General features: G+C 39.2%; 1 protein-coding gene and 1 long non-coding RNA gene across 3 annotated transcripts in view; one reads left to right on the top strand and one right to left on the bottom strand.

The window, feature by feature from the left end:
• The window catches only part of LOC148666772 (scavenger receptor cysteine-rich type 1 protein M130-like), a 361,406-nt gene that overhangs the window by 212,091 nt on the left and 124,499 nt on the right, over nt 1–24,816 (bottom strand). The gene's annotated exons all lie outside the window — the stretch shown is intronic.
• LOC148666791 (uncharacterized) lies at nt 3,121–19,461 on the top strand. Of its 2 annotated transcripts, XR_015936956.1 has the most exons (3): nt 3,121–3,723; nt 6,204–9,321; nt 14,927–19,461. It is a non-coding gene; the product is annotated as an uncharacterized LOC148666791 (long non-coding RNA). The 2 variants fall into 2 exon arrangements; XR_015936955.1 differs by lacking the exon at nt 14,927–19,461 and having other exon boundaries at nt 6,204–9,465.

Here is a 24,816-nt window from a genome sequence, read left to right as displayed (position 1 = left end):
TGACGAGTAAGTATGAACAATAATAATACTATCTGAATACATACAGATCTTTCTTAATATTATTTTGATTAAAATAGTATGTAAATAAGCAAAAAAATGGCACATAAAATAGTGTGAATGGGGAAGATGACACAAAACCGTTTTGCCGTTTCTCTTATTCTTATTCTATGTTGTACTTTCAAACTTTGGGTAATTAGGACAGACTTTATTGCTCAACTGCTATGATGCAAGCCAAATTTTATACATTTATTTCAGCTTTGAGCTTAGTAAACCGTTCATTTTTTAGATTATACTAAAGAAGATATTAATCATCATTTATTTGGGAAGTAATATTATATAATTTTCTCCTAGCTGCGGTGCTGAAGTCCCACCCTACATCAACAGAAAAAGAAATAAAGGAGCACGCAATGTGTTACTTGAAGAATGCATATGCAAGGCAGGGGGCCAGGAGATCTGGACTCTGAAAATAATAGGTTTTTGGTTCTAACTGTTAGGACAATTAGACAGGGTTTGCAAATAGTGGACAAAAATCGTCTTAACTTCCATTGTAATATTTGTACAAAGTTGTACATTTTAAAATGTATATTTGAATCAAAATGTGGTTTTGAGTTAGTGTGTTAATGTAATTAGTTTTGTGTTTGTCATTACTATACTGTATATTGCCATGTTACCAGAATTTGTAGCTGAAGTTTAAGACTAGTTGTGTTTTTTATGATTATTGCCCATGTGTTGATTGTTGATTGATTGTATACAATGTATAATTTGAAATACGTATGTTTCAGGTGTGGATGTGTATTTTCAGAATAAATTTCTAAACCTAATCATTGGCTTGGTTTACTTGTTTCTACACCTATAAAATCTATCTTTGATGTATAATAGACCTCTAATGTTATCCGTATAATAGACCTCTAACCATATACGTATAATAGACGTCTAAAGTTTTCCGTATAATAGACCTCTAACCATATACGTATAATAGACGTCTAAAGTTATACGTATAATAGACCTCTAACCATATACGTATAATAGACGTCTAAAGTTATACGTATAATAGACCTCTAACCATATACATATAATAGACGTCTAAAGTTATACGTATAATAGACCTCTAACCATATACTTATAATAGTCCTCTAAAGTTATCCGAATAATAGACCTCTAAAGTTATCCGGAACTCCAACCATATATGTATAATAGTCCTCTAAATTTATCCGTATAATAGAACTCCAACCATTTATGTATAATGAACGTCTAAACATAGACGTATAATTGACGTATAACTTTAGACGTATATTAGAATTTCATTCTAGACGAATTGTAGACCACATTTAGACGTCTAAGGTATACGTTTAATAGACGTATATTATACGTCTTTTGCCCACTGGGCTGCGCAGCAAGAATAAAATGTGGTCTGGGAAGAAGAGACTCATTTTGGAAGAGCGGCGCTCCTCACAAGAGGAAAAGAAAATTTGCGACGCTGATGGGGGGCTTAAAAGTAGCCCCCGTGATCTCGTGGCGCAACGGAAGCGCGTCTCACTTCATATCAAAAGGCTGCGTGTTCAAATCACGTCGAGGTTTTTCAAGTTCTGCGTGTGCTGAACACAGAATTCACACCATGTAGTTGAGTTCTATCTGTACACCACATAGATAATCTAAACAAAATAGAGTAATATAGATCACGCATTTAGGAGCTCACGCAGCGAATACCCTTGAATACAAGATGTGAACACAACTCACATCTGCTAAACATTACCTCCGTCTTTAGGGACAGCTACATCAGAGATTGGAATCCTGGAGGTTTCAGATCTCCTCTGTTTTATTACAGAGTAAAACAAACCTGAAAGTTGGAGATTTTAAGGACACTTGTGTTTTATTAAAAAGTGTCTTAAACCTGAAAATGTAATTTGAAAAAAAAAACGCTATTGGACATTAGCTGGTGCTTTTTGTAACGATTTGCTATTTCATGCTGGAAAACAAAGAAAACAGACCCAACGTTCGCTTTCAGGTCCGGTTCATTAAATAATCTATTACTGAAGAGCCTGATTAAAATTTACACGAACCAGCTAGAAGTCGAACCTACAATCTTATGATCCGAAATCAGATGCGTTATTTATTAAAACTCTAGTATATCACATAACCTGAATTCCCCCGTAGTGTGCTCAGCGCCGCTACTAGTAATACACCGCTCCGTCTAAAATTTCAAAGTGAGAAACGTGTTTTCTGAATTTTTATGAGTTTTAAAATATAATCTCTTTAAATCAGACAAAGGGTTTATGTTTTGCACTGAAATTCCGATTGATTGAGAATTCAAAGAAAGACTGTTTTCTTCCACAATACCGTGAAATTATCACATCCACCAGACTCTCCAAGTTCTCCAGACCTTGCTGGGTGAGCATTTGCTCCGGTAAATAAGGTCACCTATCGTGTTAAATCATTTCTTCTCAACACAACAGTTCCTGGTGCACGTTTTCTCTATGAAAAAATACATTTTTCCCCTTGCACGATTTCTCGTTTTTTTTATCAAAGCGTAAAGAAAGAAGATAAAAGTAGAAACAGTGTCGCAACAGAACTCTGTCGCTGTTGGGATATGTCAAACGCATTGAACATGAAACATGCTAGATAAAAGCCATTTTCTCTTCGTTTTTCAGTGTCGGGGCTGCTACAGTAGATCAGGAAAATAAAGTATATGCTCAATAGAGGGGTTGTCATATTTTGTCTGTTATCAAACATAAACAACAATTATGGACAATGGACAAATTCAAACATGAAATATGAAATAGAAATCCTGCTTATCAGTGCAGAAGAAATACTGCCAGTTGGCAAGAAACGACAGCATTTTTTTTCTTTAACCAAAAACCTGCATAGGGAGATCAAAATCCACTTGAAAAAATCCACTTGAGACGTTTTCGTTGGGGAGGAGGGTTGTGGAAGGGCAAAAAAATAAATTTGTTCCGTCACGAACGGCAAAGGTCGCAGGTGATTCACTCCTCTTGACTAGGTGGCGCTAGGAGGTGCAGAGAAGTTTATATCCTGTTAAAGAAACTCCTCTTTCTCAGCTCTGCTTCTCGATTGTTTTGAAGCTGCGGCCGCGCAAACGAATGACGTCATTATACTGCGCGACCCTGCATGTATTTCACCCACGTGTGGGCTGACTGAATCATTTTATTTAGATAAAGGAAGTTGTTGTTTTTCTTTAAAATAACTTCAGGTTCTGAATACGTAACGTCTTGTCGACTGTGTTTATGCTTGAACAGAGCACAGCCCTGACAAAAGGATCTGTGAAGAATAAAAAATAAGTTGTTCTGTTTAAACTCCGGAAGTCAGCCTTTGTTTCTGACCGACTCTGAATAAGGATGGCGGAGTGCTTGTTAAATCTGCAAACCCAGCTTGACTCTTTCATGCACGTTTTGCTCAAATCGATCGTGAATGAAGTGTCAGAAGTTTTTGGAAACAGGATGTCTGACTCCGAGAACGAGTTTCAAGACAAACTCCGCAGCGTCTCCCAGATCCTGGTGAGACGGCCCGTGTTTAAAATCACACAGTGTGTGGAGGACAGTGTCGGGAGTGAAATGGCGCAACTGAAGAAGGAAAACGAGAGCCTGAAGTGGAGATTGCAGCTGTGGGAGAAGGAGTTGGGAGGAGGAAGAGATCAGGGTACCCAGACGCTTCCCTGTGAAGTGACTGCAGGAATAAAAGAAGAAATGGACATGAAACGATTGTCAGGTCAGTGTGGTGACTTGTATGAAGTCAGAGTGTGTGTGTGTTAAAAACCAGTGTCTATAACTAACTCACTGCTGAGATTTTTTAAATAACAAACTTTATTTTAAAGAAAACATCTCACAATAGTAAACATTCTCATTATCAGTACGCGTTCTAACAAAGTATCAAACTGTCATCAAATAAACTTTCCGAAAGAGGTGAGAATATAGTGGAGAGATGCAGAGTGACGTGGGAAAGACATGTGTGTGCAATGGGATTCTTTATTGGAAACTGAACTGTTTTGTCCGGTTACTGTGCTGAAAACACCTTGTTCAGATTCAACAGTTGTTTCACTGAATCAATTTGTACTCCAACGTCATTAGGAAACAACATTTATTAATATTGTATTTACATTGTATTGGTCTAGATTTTTATATGTCTACTAATGATTGTGTATATAAAAATATTTTAATTAGTTTAAGTATTACAGTCCTCCAGGGTCTGTGTCTGAAATATTAATCCAGTATGTCTGTATTAACCCCCCTCTCTCTCAGTGCAGTGTTAATGTACTGGAGTGTCCAGTCAGTGTGTCTGTATGAACCCCTCTGTCTCTCAGTGCAGTGTTCATGTACTGGAGTGTCCAGTCAGTGTGTCTGTATGAACCCCTCTCTCTCAGTGCAGTGTTCATGTACTGGAGTGTCCAGTCAGTGTGTCTGTATGAACCCCTCTCTCTCTCAGTGCAGTGTTCATGTACTGGAGTGTCCAGTCAGTGTGTCTGTATGAACCCCTCTCTCTCTCAGTGCAGTGTTCATGTACTGGAGTGTCCAGTCATTGTGTCTGTTTTAACCCCCTTCTATCAGTGCAGTGTTGATGTACTGTAGTGTCCAGTCAGTGTGTCTATATCAACCCCTCTCTCTCTCAGTGCAAAGTACTGTTAAAGTACTGTAGTGTCCAGGCAGTCTGTCTGTATTCACCCCTCTCTCTCAGTGTAGTGTTAATGTACTGTAGTGTCCAGTCAGTGTTAACACCTATCTCTCAGTGCAGTGTTGATGTACTGTAGTGTCCAGTCAGTGTGTCTATATTAACCCCTCTCTCTCTCAGTGCAATGTTCAAGTACTGTAGTGTCCAGTCAGTTTGTCTGTATTAACCCCTCTCTCTGTGCAGAATTAATGTACTGTAGTGTCCAGTCAGTGTGTCTATATTAACCCCTCTCTCTCTCAGTGCAAAGTACTGTTAAAGTACTGTTATGTCCAGTCAGTGTGTCTGTATTAACCACTCTCTTTCTATCTGCAGTGTTAATGTAAATGTAATGTAATTATGATATTATTACAGTAGACTTACTTTTTACATGGTAGTTAGGTTTCTGACAAAGCTAAATCAGAACACCCCCTTATACCAACTTATTCCGCTATGTTTAAACAACCCAAATTGATTGTGGGTGTACTAGTATGAGTGTGTAGTTTAAAGTTTTTAAGATCACATGGCCTCAGTTATCACTACTATGCTGATGATACTCAAATATAAATCCATACCAAACCTGACGTTGATGTGGATGTATTTAGTTGTATCTCCGATATAAAATCTTGGATGATTCAAAATGTCCTTCATCTTAACTGTGACAAGACTGAAGTCATGCTTATTGGCACCACCCATCAACTTTATAAAACCAGTGCTGTAACCCTATCTGTAGATGGTCTTGTACTTGAGCTTCAGTCTATATTGGAAACACTTGAGGATGATATTTGATGTTCGACCCACATGATCAGCATGTTGTCTGAACATCTTTCATTCCCCTCAGAAATATTGCTTGACTATGCCCTATGTTATCACTAACTGTGGCTGAAAAGTGTTGTCTAATCTTGAATCGAATACTGTAAAGCTCTACTCTCTTCTAAATCCACATTGAACAAACTCCAGTATGTCCAAAATTTGGCAGCCAGAATCCTGACCAGGTCTAGTGCAAGTGTTCAGATTACTCCTATTCTGGAGTCCTTGCACTGGCTTCCTGTCAAGTTTCTTATCGACTGAACAATCCTCCTGCTCGCCTATAAGGCTCTCCATGGCTTGACACCTCAGTACCTGTCTGAGTTATCGCCCTACTCCCCACCTCCCAACCTTCGCTCTTCTAATTGTGTACAACTATTTGTCCCCCAGTCCTTCTACACCCTATGGGTGACATGGCCTTCTCCTGTTATGCCCCCAAGCTCTGGAACTCTCTCCCTAAGGATATCGGAGAGTCATCTTCTCTAAACTTCTTCAAATCCAGACTCAAAACCTTCTTCTTCAGAAGAGCCTTTATTTAACTGTCCTTTACCCTTCTGCTCCTACTGGACTTAGTACCACCATCTACTGTTTCCTTTAACTGTGCATTCTCACCGTGCTTATATTGTGTATTTTTTGTTGTTGGCCTTTTTTAAAGTGCTTTGAGAAGCCACCTTTAAAAGTGCTATATAAAATAAAGTTTATTATTATAAAGGTCTCGTCCTCTTGTCCTGTGCTTACAGGCTCAGAGGCCAGTGCTCTCTCTGACGCTGGGGACAGGGCTCCTCTTGAACAGCAGCGCAGTGAGGAGGAGTGGGTCTCCATTCTGATACAGGAGACAGAGCTCACTGCTGCAGAAGGGAAAGAGACAGTAAGTGAGCAGCACACAGAGAGAAGACAGAGTGTCAATGATCTGGACTCTGTGCCCATGATGAAGACAGAGCCTGAGAGTGAGACATCTGGGCTCTTAGTATGTGATAATTTTACAGAGAAGATTAATAATCTGGACACGAACAATATTACACAAGGTTGTAATGAACTGGGCTGTGTCTCTGTACAAGAGCACAGTAAAGAACTGGATGTTTTAAATCTCACAGAACAGGACACAGAGCCCCAGTTGATTGACCCTGAAGAGCAGCAGACTGATGTACCTGGTGAAGAGAACAGTACTGAGTCACAGCACACAGAGAAGAGTCAGTACAGGGAGGAGCAACAGCAGCTCCTACAGGGCTTGATAATTAGGCATTGTTCTGTTCAAGTGGAGAGACTGTCATTGCAGAGTCTCAAACAATCATATGATCCCTTTGTATCTAATGACTTTACACACAGGTTTAATAATCTGATTACTGAGAAAATTGTTGAAAGTTTTAATGAACTGGAGACTATGTCTGTTCTTGGGCAAAGAGAGGAACAACTGAATGAACTGGACGGTTTAAGTTTCAGAGAGCTGAAGAAGGAGCCCCAGATGATTCACACTGCTGAGAAGCACACTGAGGGACATGGTGGAGAAAACAGATCTCAGTTTCAGCACAAAGAGCAAGACCATTCCATGGAGCATTGGCAGAATAAGAGTCCCCAGCATGATCAGGGGATGAGGAAGAATCAGTCAAGGCCTTGCTCAGATGGAGTGGATAAACTGCCATTATGGCACAGGGAGAAGCAGCGTTTCTGTCATTCTAGTATTTCAAAACCCTACCAGCACATTCACACAGGAGCGAGACCATTCAGCTGCAGTCAGTGTGAGAAGAGTTTTATTCAGTCAAGTGACTTAAAAAGACACCAGCGTATTCACACGGGATAGAGACCATTCAGCTGCAGTCAGTGTGGGAGGAGTTTTAGTTGGTCAAGTAGCTTAATAGCCCACCAGCGCATTCACAGAGGAGAGAGACCGTTCAGCTGCAGTCAGTGTGGGAAGAGTTTTAGTCAGTCAAGTACCTTAATAGCCCACCAGCGCATTCACACAGGAGAGAGACCATTCAGCTGCAGCCAGTGTGGGAAGAGTTTTAGTCACTCACACCTCTTAAAACTACATCAGCGCATTCACACAAGAGAGAGACCATTCAACTACAGTCAGTGTGGGAAGAGTTTTATCCAGTTAGGTGACTTAAAAACATCAATTTAGTCACCAGGTTTTTTATTTAATCATAGTCTTAGTCAAGTCAAGGTAGATATGTAGGTAGATGCGTCAGCATGTGACATCCGAAGAAGGCTTCACAGCCGAAACGTTTAATTTCTTCCCTTTTCAGCATGGAACAAAACTTTACTTGTTCCCAAAATGTCTATTAGTCATAGTCACTTTGAAGTCACCCACTTTTGAGTTCATCTGGTCAGTTAAATTTTGACTATACTCTTATTTACAGTTGACTAAAACAGAAATAGTTCTTGTCATGGAGTTTAATTTATGTGGATAAGAGAGGATATATATCAAATACAATAAATATTTATGCAATAAAGGGTAAATAATAAAGAATTAGATACTGTATGAATCTCTTTTAATAGGAAAATCTATTTTGGCACCATTTGTAATAATTCCATATATATATATTTTTTTCCAATGCAACTGTTTTTTTAAACAAGACAGGACAAGCAATATATACAGTGCCTTCAGAAAGTATTCATGCCCCATTGTTTATTTCTCCTTCTGCTGTGTTGCAAAGTCAAATTATTTAAATGTTTTTTTCCACTCCTGTAGAAGCAATTCTCTATAATGTTAAAATGAAATTAAGTATTTATAATTCTGAAGACATATTTAAAATAAAAATGGAAAATTACTTAATTGATAAGTATTCACCCCCTTTGTTTTAACAACCTAATTTGGGTCAATTATCTTGAGAGATCACACTAAATACGTTGACAAGGTACACCTGTGTTCATTTCAAATTCACCAGTGTTCAATTGCTTGATTGCACAGTAAATATCACTGTCAGGTCTCGCAACTGAAACAGCAGATCAGATCAGTCCTGCTGTCATGAAGACTGAGGAGCTGCCTTTGGAACTTTGAGATGAAGTTGTTAGGATGAAAAAACCTGGAGAAGGTTATAAAAAGATTGGCAAAGTTTTGAACCTTCCTAGAAGCACCGTTAAAAACCCATTGTAACAAAATAGGAAAAACATGGCACAACCCAGACACTACTAAGATCAGGCCCTCCTACCAAATTGAGCAACCGGACAAGAATGGTGATTGTCAGAAAAGTGACCAAGAGTCACTGATAGTTGCAGAGCTCTTTGGCTGAAATGGGAGAAACTGTGCAGACATGAAAAATCTCTTCAGCAGTTTACAGATTCGGTCTCTTTGGGAGAGTGGCTAGAAGGAAGCCGCTTCTGAAAAGGCCAACATTAAGTCATGCTTTGAGTTTGCTAGAAGCCATGTGACAAAAGCTGAAAGATATACTTGTATTTTAATAAAATAAATATGAATCAGGAAAGCAGTTTTTCTGTTTTTCTCCTCCTGTCACTGTCAGCGAGCACAAGAAGACTGGAACAACGTAAGACAGGGAAAAAAATGCTTGTGGTTGGAGGGGGATTTGAGCTCCTTTTAGAGACCAGAACACCTAAATGAGCTGGAAAGACACAAGTCCTTGAGTCTGGCGCCATTGAGCACTTGGCCAGCTGCATGAGTGATACAGGGAGCTGTGCTGAATACACCAGTAAACTGAACTAAACTGAGGTTCCTCCCTGAAACACATTGCTGGAGAAGCACCAAGTTGCCTATTGTATCCTACACGGATCACAGAAATCAAATATATGGACCATTCGGAGTGTGTTTCCCAACTTTAGCATAATATTTTCCTTCGCTGATGCCTTGGAGGAACAGAAACAACAGATTGTCTTCACAACCTTGGTTTCCTAATAAGGAATGAGGTCAGTGTAAGACAGTTTTTCTCTTTGGGGAACTGAGGTTGTGTTCCAGTTTTCTAATTGTTTAATTTCAAGATGGTCTGTGATGTGATGTGTAAAATATTAAAGTATAAAAAGAATAAAAAATAAAAGCATAAAAAGGCTAAATTTGTTGAAACAATACTGTTTCTTACTTTGATAAGTTACGTTTTTTTAACTAACTTTATTGTAAAGACTATTATTAAAATAATTTTAAAAAGCTCAAATTCGCATACTGGTATCTAGAAAGTGCAAAGCAGTCTAGCCCTTATACAACTTTCTGTGCTCACTGAATAGATCTTGAAACAATATAGTGGGTAGTCTATTATATTGTGGCAATAATAACCCTGTTTTGAAACCAGGTCTTGACAACATAAATTTCACGGAATTGATCTGCTGCCACATGTAATCGACTTTACAGTTTACACAGATGAGCACTACCCGAGCTTATTGGGACCGACATATTTCAAGCCAAAACGTAAAGGTCAGGGACTGTAGTATTTAATTTGAAGCGGAAATGTCAGTTTTCTTTTGGGGGACTGGCTTGAGACTTTTACTCATTGTGCTGTTCGGGTGTTCTTATTTAAAGTCGTATCCTTTACATCCTTGAATATTTGGCACCACAATGGTACCTTGAAGAACATGATAATGAACGTATTTGATTAAAATGAATTTCTTTCCTTTTTTGCGTAGATAATCCCAAGAGTGCATTCAACATATTCACACCATTCACTAGGACTTAGAAAAACCCAGAGCCAATCTTCCCACATTATAAGTTGTTATTGCAAGAGAATACAGATTGATCAGTTCAAAACTGTTATTATTATTATTATTCATAGCGTCAAAGACTTCTTTATTAGCATTTTTTCTATACCAAAAAAAAATTCAAGGTGTTCTTCTCGTTGTACTCCACCTAGATAATCTAAACAAAATCGAATGTCATAGTACAGGCTCGCACAGTGAGAATTCTTGAAGAATAAAACCACATTGCACATCTTCGGAACATCATGTCCAAGTTTAGTAACCGCAACATCAGAGATTTTAAGCTAAGAAATTTCAAATAGCTTTTTTATTAAAGTTTCAAGCAAACTTGAATAACTTTGCAAGAAACATTTCAAAATCTCAATTAAATCCAGTACGATCCCAATGGATTAATCTGGACTTTCTTCCTGCGATCCCGACAAGTTGGGAAACAATCTTATGGTTCTTATGGTAAGAAATATAACACGAGACCACACAGATTCTTAAATGCATCATATTGTTATTGACTAGGACACCGATGTGAATATGTGTTTGGGTTTTGATTTGCCGATTCTTGTTCAGATTTGGTGATTCACGATTAAAGTATCAGTAGCGTCGGAAAGCAGGAGCTCTGTTTCTCAGCGATCTTGAGATCTACCATGTAAAGCACAGTGTGAAGATCTGTACTAAAAAACACCAAGTGCTTAAGGTGACATCTTTTACCGTTGCAACTTTTCATCTCAGGTGTGCTTTTAGGAGGCATAGAAAGAACGGCTGTGTTAACACCTTCATCACACAGCAGAGTGGTGCAGCTGAAGTGTGCTGGGCTCATAACCTAGAATTTGATGCACCAAAACCATCCTCTGCTATGAATGTTTTATGGAAGACTGAAACACACCATTGGGTCAATGAAGTATAAGAAAAAAAACCTAGCCAAAGTCTCTTTGTTTAAGTCCCGTTCTAAGTTTCTTGCTTTTGTGAGCCAACTTACCCAGATCTGCAATATTTTAAAATATATGTAATAATTAATTGGAAATTGACAATATCCAGTTATATACTTGGACAGACAAAAAAAGTAACAATTATGATATTACATATACCCATATACCTCATAACCTACATATTAACACACTGACCAGAATAATTGAAAAGCTTTGAATCAGAGCTCCTGCAGTTAGTGTTAATTAGAAAAACAACAATGCTGAAACCTGAGCACAAGTTCAGCTGCTCTCCAGCTTTGTTCCGCAGAGTTTTTCGTTGCAATTGAGCTCAGAGCTGGAGATGATCTCAAGATATAATCGTGTTATCTAGTCTCCAGCTGTGTGCTCCTTTTGAAAGTTTGTTGCAATTGACCCAAAGTATGTTTTATAGCTGTCAGGTGCAGTTCACTTACATAAAGGACATTTATTACTGAGGAGCTCGATAGTTTTAAAAGCAATATGAGTCAGACAGGAGATGAACCTACAATCTTTTGATCTGCGTTATCCATTGCATTACTGCCTTTCCTCACATTGCAGAACTGCACCAGAGTGAGCTCAGCGCCGTCGTACTATCTAAGGTATATGGGGTTGTGTGGTGGCTGTGCCTGTGGTTGGAAGGTTGTCAGCTCGTGTCTCGTGGCCATCAGAGAAATCCTCTTCTGTTGGGTTTCTGAACAAGGCCCTTAAACCCAAGTGCTCCAGGGACACTGTATAAATGGTTCACCCTGTGCTATGAGAGCAAGTTGTGGGTTTTTTTAAAAGACAAAATCCTAATACCTGAAATTGTATATGGCCAATAAAGTGGTCTTATATGTGTGTTATTTTATCTATATATATTATTATAATAGTTCAGGTGGGTAGCTGCGTCAGCATGTGTAGGCTGCAAAAGAAGTAGTAATAGGTTTATTCCATGCTGAAAAAAAGGGAGAAAGAAAACACAACGTTTCAGCCATGAAGCCCTCTTCAGGTGTGAGAAAGACAAGGCAGTAAGCAAAGGTAATGTAGCAGGAGAACAAAGGCATGGAGAGAGGAGGAGCGAGAGGCGGGAGCAGGGGACAGAAAGAGAGGCCAGTCAAGAGGTGTGAAGTCAGAATAGCTGTAGAGAGGTGTGAAATGAAACATTTCAATGAATGGAGAAAATTTAGAAGAAGAGTAGTCTGTTGTTAAGAGAAGGGGGAAGGTGTGATCAAAGCTGCAGGATAATTTTGGTTTCGGTAGTCTTTCTGATGTTTGAGTTCGGAAAACCATCTTTGAAAACACAGACGGAGAAATTAGTGTGGTCATGGCCGTCAGAGGTGAAATGAGAAACAATGGGCTTGGAGAGATCTTTAATCTTCACATCCCTAACACGTTCTCTGAAGCAATCTCTGAGTTGCCTTCCTGTTTCCACAATGTGGACAGCATGTCCTGTACTGCTCTGTTATTTCATTTAGATGTGTACAGATAAAGCTCAACTGCATGGGGAGCCTTTCAGGTTCAGCAGCAGCAACACCTGAAAACACACTAGCTAACCTCAACATGACTTGAACACTCAACTTTCAGATCCAGGGTCAGACACGCTACCATGGTGCCATGAGGTCAGTCACTCCAAGTGCTTTTAATTCCCCAAAGAGAAAAATTAGCGTCACTGAAAAATATATTTTTTAATTCTCTCCTGTGAGGAGCGCTGCCGAAGAGGGTCTCTTCTTCCCAGACCACAGATTATTCTTCATGCCTGGCTCTCACACAGAGAGCAGACACAGCGTCTCCACTTATGTGTTTACTACATCTATAGATCTGACCCCCTACACAAGGGGTGCACAAAAATTAAATCTTTGTGCACAAATTGCAATGGTAGGAGAAATAAAACAAATATGATTATGATATAATTGTTCAAATTAATTCTACTGAAACTGATTAAATCACATGGAAGCAACAACAACAGAACCGTGATTCTTAACAAGGAGATATGGGGCAGCAGCGGGATACCAACTCATGCCCCCGAAGAGACTGGAGCTTTAATCCAGCTCCTTAGAGCGCTCAGCCGGGTTACCCTTGAGTGGCTTTTCAGCACTTGTAGTCTGACTTTGTGGTGTTGTGATGCGTGGAAGCAACTACACCTACTTTTTCTGAGATGCTTCCTCTCACTTGGTGAAATATTCAATTCTTTGGCCCTCTGAATATAGTTCTTCTGTTAAGCAGGCTTTAGACTCTGCTTATAGCGCCCGTGTAGAGATTTTATTTTTACAGGAAGATGCATTCCAAAACGTATCTCTGTAGTTTTAGAAAAACTTTGAACGGCGGATTTATACAACGCACAAACAGTATTCTAACTGCAGACTGCAGATCTGTGCAGCAATCGTACTCGATTTGACTGTGATTCTGAAATACTTTAGCAAACATATTCAGGTTTCCTTGAACCTTTAATAAAAAAAAAACGACATCGTTTCCAATCTCCAATGTCACTGTAAACTCAGAGGTGATGTTCTGCAGATGTGCAGTGTGCCTTTCCTCTTGTTGTATTCAAGAGTACTCACTGCGTGTCCTGTACGCTACTGTGATTTCATTTAGATTATCTACGTGGAGTAGAGTGACAAATCACTTTGAACACTTTCGGTTTGTTAAATGAAACACCAAAGAAAATACAAGTGATGAACATTTGAAATAACCACTGACAGCTAGAAGAGTGAAAGATAAAAGACAATTTATAATGACATTCACAATAGATTTAAGCAAAGGACAACCACCCAGACAGGCATTTGAACCCTGGACCCTCAGATTAAAAGTCAGGTGCTCTACCAACTGAGCTATCTGGGCTCTGGAAGAATGGAGACACTGTCAGGGTAATAGCAAGTCACATGTCTGTTCTTGTGCCGAAGCGCAGTCATACCTGACCTGTCTGGAATGACCACTGACAGACTTTATCCAGAAGCGACGGCACCACTCCCACTAGAATGAGAGAGAAATACAGCATGACATGGAGGGTCAAGGGGCTCCTACAATCCATCTTTCCTCACATTACTGATTTTTTCACTAACATGTTGTTACTTTTCACAGTCAGATTTTTTCAAATTTAATAAGATCTTTTAATCAACAATATTTAAGAAAAAAAAACAAATGGAATATTTTTTGGAACAATAATTAAAAAAAAAACTTTCCATGCCTTGGTTGTATTAGTGTGCACACCCTTATAAAGGAGGTTGTATCTGTGCTGAAATTTAACCAGTCACATTCCAGATCATGTACAAAGGTTATTTGCCTTCGCCAGACATCAATTGTATTGATTCTGATTAGTCCTAATTTATATCAGCTTATCTTATATAACCACCCAATCTGGGAGAACAAACGTTCAAACTGCACATGAAGAGAAATCCATTTGCTGATTGTAACCAAAGAATGTCGTTACAAATTATCCGCCGAGCTGTTTTACGTATCCGGTCACCTCTTTCCTTCCTAGTTTGCAGTGAGCACAATTCTTTCAGTTTCTTATCTAGTATTTTCCTTGCTATTTTACTGTCCCTTTCCACCAAGTGGAGATGGATCCACAACCGAAACCCTGTTTTCGCCCTGTGTTTCTGCAGCTCAAGTCTGTATGAGGAGAGGTAGTTACACAGCTCCAGTGGCGCAATTGGTCTGCTTCTACAGCAGAGTCATGCTGAGGGTGTGAGTTTAAATCTCACCTGAAGTAGTGTAGCCTGTGTCTTAAACTACTGAAAGCAACTGACGAGTTTAGGTGCTCTTAGGTATTTGCTGGAGATTGGGTCTAAATTAACATGAAATAAACAAGTAAAGGTTTATTCTGTATCACACCCAAAGAAGGCTCCACAGCCAAACTGCTGTGTTTTCTTCTCGTTTCAACATGGAATAAACATTTTCTCGTTCCTTTGCAGCCCATGCATGCTGACACAGCTACTTACTTAAATTACCATCAGCTGTGGACCTCCAACTGACCTGAGAGATATCTACTTAGACGAGAGGAGCACGATGGAGTACCGAAAACTTGAAAAAGCTCTCGCACTTAGATTCTGTGTTTTTGTTGTTCCCCCGATATTTTTTAATGTTCTTTTTCTTTATGTTTTGAAGTTGTTTCATTTGTTTATTTGTTTTTATAGTTGTTAGACCACTACAGGGATTTTCCTATGTTCCCAGAAGACTTCTCCTTTTGTGGTTGTTGTGTTTTCGGGTTATTTTTTTTTTCTATTGATAGGACCCCACGCATTACTGTTGGACTAGTTAACTTTAGTTCTTACATTCTACCTGAAATTACCTCAATAACTACAACTCTTTTTTCTATATTTAACTACAGTTGCTTTCCAGACACCACAACTATTCACGATGAATCTTATGAATACACGTCTTTATGAATGATAGTATTATTTATTAATAATTAACTTTAATGTTATTTAATGTAATGCATGTACAGCCTTTAATATGTGATAGTGAATTTGCAGGTATCTTGGGGAGGGAAGAGAACTGAAATTAAGGAAATACATATTTAAAGGGGGTGCAAGTTACCTCTGTCACATCTGGGTGTTAACTGAATAGATTTGTGGTATTATTTATTGTGTTTTAACTCTATACTTGTGTTTCTCAGGAGACAGCAGAAAAAGCGGCTACAGAAAATAGTGTGAACTTTATAGGCAAATGTAAGGTTACGTTAAAGAAAAAAAACATATTGTCACCTTTTTCAATTTGATTATTTAAGACAGTTGTTCAGAACAGTACCTCTTCTCGTATCTGTGGCCGTGGTCCAACAATAACAGTGGTGAAACAGGCGGAATGTGTGGAATGAACTGGAACAGAAAACTCATCCAGTCGATAGTAAGGTTGTGTAGGACTGCACACACTAGGTGACAGTGTTGAATAGCATGGTCTCAAAGCTTCACGAGCCAGGCAGGAATCGAACCTACAATCTTCTGATCTGAAGTCAGACACGTTATCCACCACTGGCCCTACTAGCACCTTGCTCAACTGCGCTATAGTGAGCTCAGAGCCGCTACTAGAAATTCATCGCCCCGGTCCACATGTTCTCAATTAGATTCACGTGTTTTGTACGTGTCTATAATTACCTCGTCTTTCATTTTGTCTGGTTTAAAAAAATGTCTCTTTTGTCTCTTCAGACAAAGGGTTTATGTGTCTCCCTGAAATTCACACACGAGGGAAGTCCTAAGAGGTAGGAAAGATATCACGTTTAAAAAGAAGTGGAGACGCCAGCGATTGAAAACGAAGCTTCATAGAGTACATGCGCGCTACCACTGAACTAAACTCCTGATAGCGAGTCTTTTCCGCAGGTCTTTAATTGTGTTAGGAAGAGTGAACCGTCAACAGTGCACATTTTAAAGGTCAAAGCAAGACAATCAGATGTGAGGATAGATCAGAACAGGAGCCTCTGCTTCTCTGTTTGCTGAGCTTTCGGTGAACGTAAAAGTGAAAGACAAATTCGCTATTTTCACTTTTTAATTTTTAAGGAACAAGAAAACACCATCCTTCGAGCGGGATTCAAAACAGTAACATAACAATCACCCGCTGCTTTTTGAAACAGTTTTACGCTATAGCAACTGAGCTATGGAAAGGTAAACTCAAAATGCATACGTTTTGTCATACGCGTAGCCCAATGTAGTGTAGTGTTTCTATCTATTTAAATCCCAGTTCAACATCAAAATACTCACTCCCATAGTCTCTTTTAGTAGAAGAAATGGACCAGGATTCTACTGTATATTCTACCAGAGATCTTACAAAACGTTTGAAGGGATATCAGTGCAGGCAGAAATTGACTCTTTTTCTAGTGGGATCAGGATCATACAAAATCTTTCTTTTGGATTGAGAAGAGGATCATGGTGACACTCAAAACATCCCTGCCTTTGCTTCTTTCGAGGACTAATGGATTATTGAGGTGCAAACATCGGTTCAAATCAAAACTCTGCTACTGCAGTTGCTTCTTGGAGAGTTTCTTCAAATCTTTCAACTGAACATCGATATCTTGGTATATTAAAGATAATATCATACAGATTGTGGTTTTATTTTGATCGAAAATTTTATTAAAATATGAGCCTCTTTTACCTTTTCTTGGATGTTTCACAAGGTATAATACTTTCCCATGCATCCTCAGATAAACTTTCTAAATACCACAAAGTTACAATATATGGAATAGCATTTATTTTTACATATATTTTAAATTTTACTCTTATTTAAAGCTACATTTAGTGCTAGGTAAAGATAACATTGCTAATACTGATGTAGTAGAAATTTAAGATGAATTGATAGTTGTATCTGAGCTAAAAAAGTCCTATAACACCTCCTGTAACAGGTAAGGACTCATAGTAAGATTCAAATCCAAACGTTGCTATTGCATTGCGCATTATGTAAACACAACCTGTTTCAGCTTCTGGTGAGTGCAATTTTTCCAAATTGAAATTAACAAGAACATTTTTCAAGATGCACCATGTCCCTAAATCGTTCATCAGGACTACTATTAATGTCAGGTGAAAGCAGTACAAAACATAAATATAACCTAAATATTAAGAGACTATTGTCTGTCCCCTACTGCTGTAAGCCATGTTCAGCCAACGCTAGAAATATTACTGCTCTACTACAGTAGCAAAAATACACAAACCCGACTTAGAAATGGATCACAAGTCAAAAGCTCACAACGATGAGGATGGGATTCAAACCCACACGTGCAGTCCATCGCCTTAACCACTCGGCCACCTCAACAAGAAAGCCCGCCCCTTCGGTTGTGAGTTGGCACACTCAAGATCATCTTAATTTCTTCATTCTTGATGGTCATTTTCCTCTTCCACCTGCCATTTCACTATTTTGTTGAGTGATGTCAATCCACCAGGCGTGTCCTGTGCTTCAGTGGCGATATAGAGGACACCCTGTTGTACACGGAAAGCACATTGATCTCCTTGGATATGAAAAGTGCCAGATAAAAGCCATTTCTCATCCTGTCTCTTAGTATCAGGGCTGCTAGTGCATGAAAAGGAGGCAACTTGCTCAGCGAGCAGGCTCAGCGCACACTGAACGCAGATGTCTCAGAGCATTGTGTCCAAGCGGCTGTAAGAATAGCGCTCTGCCGGCGCCATGGTTTAGCTGCATAAAGCACCTGTTTAATAAAGAGGAAGTCCTGCATTCAAGTTCTAGCTGTACCTTTCTTCCTGTCTTGTTTTACAGAACAGATCATTCGGGACACTCACAGAGGGCTTGATTTGGTTTAATGCATGTATTAATTTCCTTTGTGGAACTTTTTAAAATCATATATCTTACGAAAGATGAAATGTGAGCGATTTTTTTGTTCACCAAAAGTATGTAAATGGAAAAAAAGCGCCGTGTAAGCGTTTCTGTGGTGCATTTGGTTAGCATGTTCGATTCTTAACCCAAAGGTGGGTGTTTTGAGCCCACCCAGGGACGCATTTCCTCCCATAGTAAACATCATCACCACAGATATTTAATTTGTCCGCAAAACCTTAACTATTTTGATATTTGCAGTAGTAAACAACTGAGGGTTGGTCAGAGGTAAAGACTGCGGTAGAGTCAACATTACCGGGAATTTCCAATAATTACCGACAAGGGCAACTTCCAAGCAGATAGTATTCACCCATGGAAATGTATGTTCCAATGGGTGGCGGGAGAATTCACTTATACTCCTGTTGCATCCTCAGCTAAAATAATTAAAAATACAATGCAAAATTATCTGAGAACTTGACAAGCATAAACGACAGATCGCCGGAGTTGTATTTTAATATTTTCGTATATTTACTTTAATTTGAATTCTAAATGTTAACCTAGTGCTGTTCAATATAATGTAATTTTGTTGTACTTTTAAAATATTTTAGCTGAGGATGCGAGGGAGGATATTACACCTTGCCAAACATCTAAAATAACAGTAAAAGAGGCTGGCATTTTAATAAAACAGGCGATCAAAAGAAAGCTACAAATAATACGGTATTATGCTCAATATCCCTCGATATTGAAGGTCAGATGAAGAACTTGAAGAAACTCTCAAAGAATCAACGGCAATAGCAGAGGATGTTGATTTTGAACCATGTTTGCACCTCAATTATCCAGCAGTCTTTGCTTGACAGACTTCCTCAAGATATTCGGTGTTCTATACAGAAAATCGAAAATTAAAGTGCTAATGTGCCAAGAGGGGTGGTCTGAGGCAAAGACTGCGGTAGAGGAAGAATAAGCTCCGCATGATAACGCGTGTCTAATACTCGGCCCCTGAAAGGCATCATATTCGTTCAACTGCCTGCCAGCTCTGACTCTTGCACAAATTTCGCGGTACGTGTGTACGAGCTTATAATTCAGGAATATCAATGGTCAGACGTTTATGGTGGGTTTGTGTTTTGTATTATTTAGTGAATGGAAAAAAACATTTTCAAAACTACAGCTCGAATGAAATAATAAAAAATGTTTATTTGCCTGTTTGTTGTAAGAGCTGTCCCAAAAATATTCATCTACATCAGAATAGTACCTGAACGTGACTGGACCTTCTTGGATTTTAGGAAATTTATTTTTGCACATCTTGGCCTACGATCAGGAATACCTTCCTGATTTCCCCGTGTTTATTGTTTCTACCTGTGATCTCGGAAAGAAAGACCCACTACCTGTGAAATAGGTAAAACTGAAATATTCCGGGAATTAGCTGTGGTTTGAGAGGAGTGTATGAAGGTATTAAAGGAGAGAAGAGACGCGCATTCCGCACGGGGAGCGCAGAACCATGAACCGTGCCTGTGTCTTTTCTTATATAACCGCTGAGCCCGGACACAGTGTCTCAAGCCAGTGAAATACAGGAGAAACTGAAAGGAAAACAGTGTTTCTTTTAATAAGTCTTCAGGTTTTATATTTCGGTCTTTCACATTTGAATGCATACTTTGCAGTTAATCTTTCCTCGATTACAGGCAGCCCAAAGAGTTCTTAAGGCAAAAATCGGAGCCTATTTGACTTTCTGCTAATCACATAAGTGTTCAAGAAGTATTTCCCTGCCCATCATGTGCCCCCAAGCTGGTTTCTGTTTTCCTCTTCCTGTCGTTGTCAGCGAGCACAAGAAGACAGGAAAAACGCAAGGCAGGGAAAAGACGGCAGCTTTTAGAAGCAATGGAAAAACATGAGCCCTTAAATCTGACACATGAGACCACCCGGCCATCCTGACAAGCTACAGATGGTGGTGGGTTGGAAGCACAAGTAATTCACAAAACTGAGAAATGGTTTGCTGGAGAGGCACCAAGTTGCCTGTTGTAGCCTAAACGGATCGCGGATATCAAATATTCAGATAAATTCAGTGTGCTTTACAGCCTTCGTGTAATACTTTGATCTGCTAGGGTGCAGTCGTCTTCACAATCTGGATTATCTCATAAAGAGCGACGTCAGTGTAAAACAGCTATCATTTTTAAGAACAGACGTTGTATTGCATATTAATAATTGATTTATTTTCCTGATTACAATACAGTATATTTTCCTGATTGCAATGTATTGTGAAGCATAAAAGCCAGCTGCATCAATCTCTATTACGCGTCATTTATGAAGGCGTTTCAAATAGCAGCCAGTGCAGTATTAACGCTTTTGGAGCATGTATTATATTGTAAATAGTCTTATTTAAATAGTTCAGGTGGATAGCTGCGTCAGCATGCGTAGGCTGCAAAGGAACAAGTAATAGGTTTATTCCATGCTGAAAAAAAGAAGAAAGAGAACACAACGTTTCGGCCGTGGAGCCTTCTTCAGGTGTGGCTCCACGGCCGAAACGTTGTGTTCTCTTTCTTCTTTTTTTCAGCATGGAATAAACCTATTACTTGTTCCTTATTTAAATAAGTTTAAATTGGCACACTGTTATTTAGACAGTGCCAACCAGTCTGACCTCCTACAACCTGTGCCCGCTGAGTAGATCTTAAAGCAGCTGCAGCCAGAGTAGCCGTAATGGCAACAGTGTTTGGAGTTCGGCTTATTTCTTCTGCAGAACCACCGGTATCGGAATATACTGATCCGCAAAAGAAGCGCTTTCGGTTTCTGATCGTTTTAATTGAGTGCTGCTCTAAACTTTACATTTGCTCGTACTAGTTTCCTCCATGAAAAAAAATACGTTTCCCTCATTACTTGATTTCACTTTTTTCGTATCAAATAAATAAAGGCAGGAAGGCTCGTTGTCTAAAGCGTTGCATTCAGTTAGCAGTTTCTCCTGGAGACGTTTGTTCAAATCCCACTTCTGATGAAAAGCTTTTCTCGTTAGAGTAGAAACGATAGAAGCCTTAAGTGGGAAAAAAATCACAACATCTCGCATTTCACCTGTTTAATGTTGTCTCAGTGATTGATAGCTCTTCTCCCTTGCAGGGTGACGGCAAACTTCTTCAGAAAGGGAGTCTCCCAGGTACGGCTTTTCTTCGTCAAGAGACAACAGAAACAGACTTCAAACTGACATGAATTACTTCATGAGCGTTTATGACCGTCTTTAAAAAGCTGAGAGAAGGCGAAAACGTCATTGGAAATGAGGAAATGTCTGCTGACTGTAAACAGGGCTCACGCTCAGCTGCGAATAAGCGCTTCTCTTTAGTACAGTGTTGAGTACCTACGCTTGTTGCGCGGGAGACCGGGGTACTTTTCTGTGACAGGGTGCTGGTTGGTTTAATTTTTTAACAACCTGAAAGTGTGTACTGTGTACTAACTTTCGAACTACTTAGTGCGGTAGAATATGGAGATCATCTCTAGCTCTGAGCTCAACTGCAAGAAGAAGTCATGCTGAACAAAGTCAGAGCCCAGCTGAACGTGTGTTCAGTGTGGTGCTCAGGACACGGGAGCATTGTTGTGGTTCTAATTAGCACGAACTGCAGGGGCTCTGAATCAGAACGTTTCAATTTATCTGTTCAGTAAATTAAAATGCAGGACACGTTAAAAGCAGATTATGACTATATAACCGAATGTCCCTCACAGTTTAAAAGATACCAGTAAGGACACACAATTACTAATGCGACACGTATTGGAAATAGTCCCAAAACAAGCACGTATCGCAGTTGGTAGACCCCTGTAATAATTTTGCAGTGACAGAACACTTTGAAGATTTGCAATCTATTTAAATATGAATTTTCTAAATTTCAGTTCTCTTTACTCCCTGGCATAACTGAACTCTCACCTTCACATACTAAAGGCATTACATGCATTAGCTGTGATAATGCTTCTAAGAAACACAGAATGACATTTAGTTTTGTTCCTCATTTCCCCCAAGAAAAAAAAAGGAGTCAATTTCCGCCTGGAATGATTGATGCCCCATCAAACATGTTTTAATATCCACGGAAGTTTATACAGTAGAATCCCGGTTTGTGGCTTAAATTCAAGGTAAAAAAGACTGAGGAAACGAGTTGGAAACAATGTCGATCTGGGATTTTACTCATCCGGAACATTTCACTACATTGGGCAGTATGTGCCAGAGAGCAGCTCCTGATATCCCTTCGATAGCTCAGTTGGTAGAGTGGGGAACTGTAATAAAAACACTTGGGAATCCTTAGGTTGTTGGTTCAACTCTGGCTTGAAGGAAGGTGCTTCTTGTGTATTTTAATCAAAGAGTTAAAATAGTGAATCTGTTTAATTCAGTCGTTGATCAAAAGCTCAATAAACGACGAAGCAGAGGCTCCTGTTCCGAATTCAGCTCCTGTCTGATTGTCTTGTTTTGGCCAAGATCTGATCTATGAATTAAAGGACTACTCTGTCTGCTTTGTAATTCAAAAATACATTTTGTAATGCAAATGTCAAGTTTTTTGTAGATATAAAGGTGTTCTCTGTTTTCAAAGGATAGCTACTTAATTGGCTTTATGATTTGGTATTGATTTTGTATCGTTGTATTATCAACTTTGTGCTTTCTGTGTTTTTATCGTATTGTGGACTTATTTTTTAAACAAATGCTTACAAAGGCAGACACAGCACACATCTGTTTATACCAGCGGTGAATTGTACATTTTTATTAAGTACAATCTACTGTGCATTTTTGGGAGTATAACAGGTTCGATATAAAGTGGCAAAAATCTAAAAGGGGAAAATACCCCAGACGGCGTGTAAAGCCCTTGTTGTGGCTGTTGTTTTATTTTTAGATAAAAATGGCGTAGTGTGCACGAAATGTTGCAGAAACACAATCTAATATTTTAATAACTGTTATTTTAATAATTTGATAAGTATGAGGCCCCAGATCCAAATCTTCGGTTCTGATTTTTTAAACATGATATCTTCCCTTCCTCTCGATGTGAGCAATTGTTTTTTTTTCACGTTGCGATCCAAAGAGCCTCAGACGCACAGTCTAACAGTAACCAAACCAGAATGGATTCTTCTGGGAGCCGGACTGAGCTCATTCTCACTCCCTGTGTTGAAAACAGAATTAGCTCTTCCCCAAACATCGTCTACAGATCACTTGTGTGCTTTTAACCTTCTCGCAGCTACAGGCGAGACTGAAGCTGGAGATGTGAAGGCAACCGCTGGTGCATCTTCTCCAAATTTCACTTCTCTTTTTTTTAAAAAGTAGATATAGCCCTGAAAAAAGCCTTAGCTTTATCAGTTTTTACATGAATCGATTTTGAAACAAATATTATATTTTTATTGCAATTTACATAATAATAATAATTATTATTATCATCACTTACACTTATATAGCGCTTTTCTGGACACTCCACTCAAAGCGCTTTACAGGTAATGGGGAATCCCACTACCGCCACCAATGTGCAGCCCCACCTGGATGATGCAACGGCAGCCATACTGTGCCAAAATGCTCACCACACATCAACAATCAGTGGGGAGGAGAGCAGAGTAATGAAGCCAGTTCATAGATGGGGATTATTAGGAGGCCATTACTGGTAAGGACCATTGGAAAATTGGGCCAGGATGCTGGGGTTACACCCCTACTCTTTCAAGAGACGACCTGGGATTTTTAAAGGCCAGAGAGAGTCAGGACCTCAGTTTTACTTCTCAGCCGACGGACGGCACCTGTTTACAGTTTAGTGTCCCCGTCATTATACTGGGGCATTAGGACCCACATGGACCACAGGGTGAGCGCCCAGCGACAGAAACCAGATGGTACCGTGTGTCGGGCTCGGCTGTGAGCAGGACAATGATGTCACGGGGACAAAGTAGAAAAAATCAAAACGGTTCTGTAAAAGACCTGTGTCAGCTGTCGGTTCGCATTCTGGACTCTAAATCCATCGATCTGATTTCAAATCTCTCTAACACCTGAGCTGTGGCTTCTTTTGAGTAGTTATTCAGGAGAACATTATGTTAATCGTATAGATGAAACGTTTAATATATTCAGGTGGATAGCTACTTCAGCATGCATATCTGCAAAGAAACAAGAAATATTGTAGGTTTAATCCATGCTGAAAAGAGAAGAGAGAAAACAAACCTGAAGAAGTTTTCATAGCTGAAACATTGTGTTTTCTCTCTTCTCTTTTCAGCATGAAATAAACCTATTACTTGTTCCTTTAATATATTGTTTGGTTGAATTCAAAATGCTTTACTACTACAAGAGAGGATTATAGTATGGAGGATGAGACAAATTTATGATTTCTTGGAAGAAAATGGTTTTACTTTGCATTCGAAATGAATCAAAACTTTTCCGTGACACACAAACCCTTTGTCTTTTTTAAAGATATCATATTTTTAAACAGACAAGTATAGTTGTCTTACTTAGTATAGTTTTTTACTTAGAAATTTTGGATGGGGGTGATGCATTACTAGTAGTGGCACTGAGGTCACTATGGTGCTGTTGAGCACCATAAGGTTAGGGCCAGTGGTGTAATGTATAATGCATCTG

Source organism: Lepisosteus platostomus, chromosome 5 (genome assembly GCF_059453375.1).
Source record: "Lepisosteus platostomus isolate fLepPlt1 chromosome 5, fLepPlt1.hap1, whole genome shotgun sequence".
NCBI lineage: Eukaryota > Metazoa > Chordata > Actinopteri > Semionotiformes > Lepisosteidae > Lepisosteus > Lepisosteus platostomus.
The sequence above is the reverse complement of the archived record's forward strand: the minus strand, read 5'-3'. Positions and strand labels throughout refer to the sequence as shown.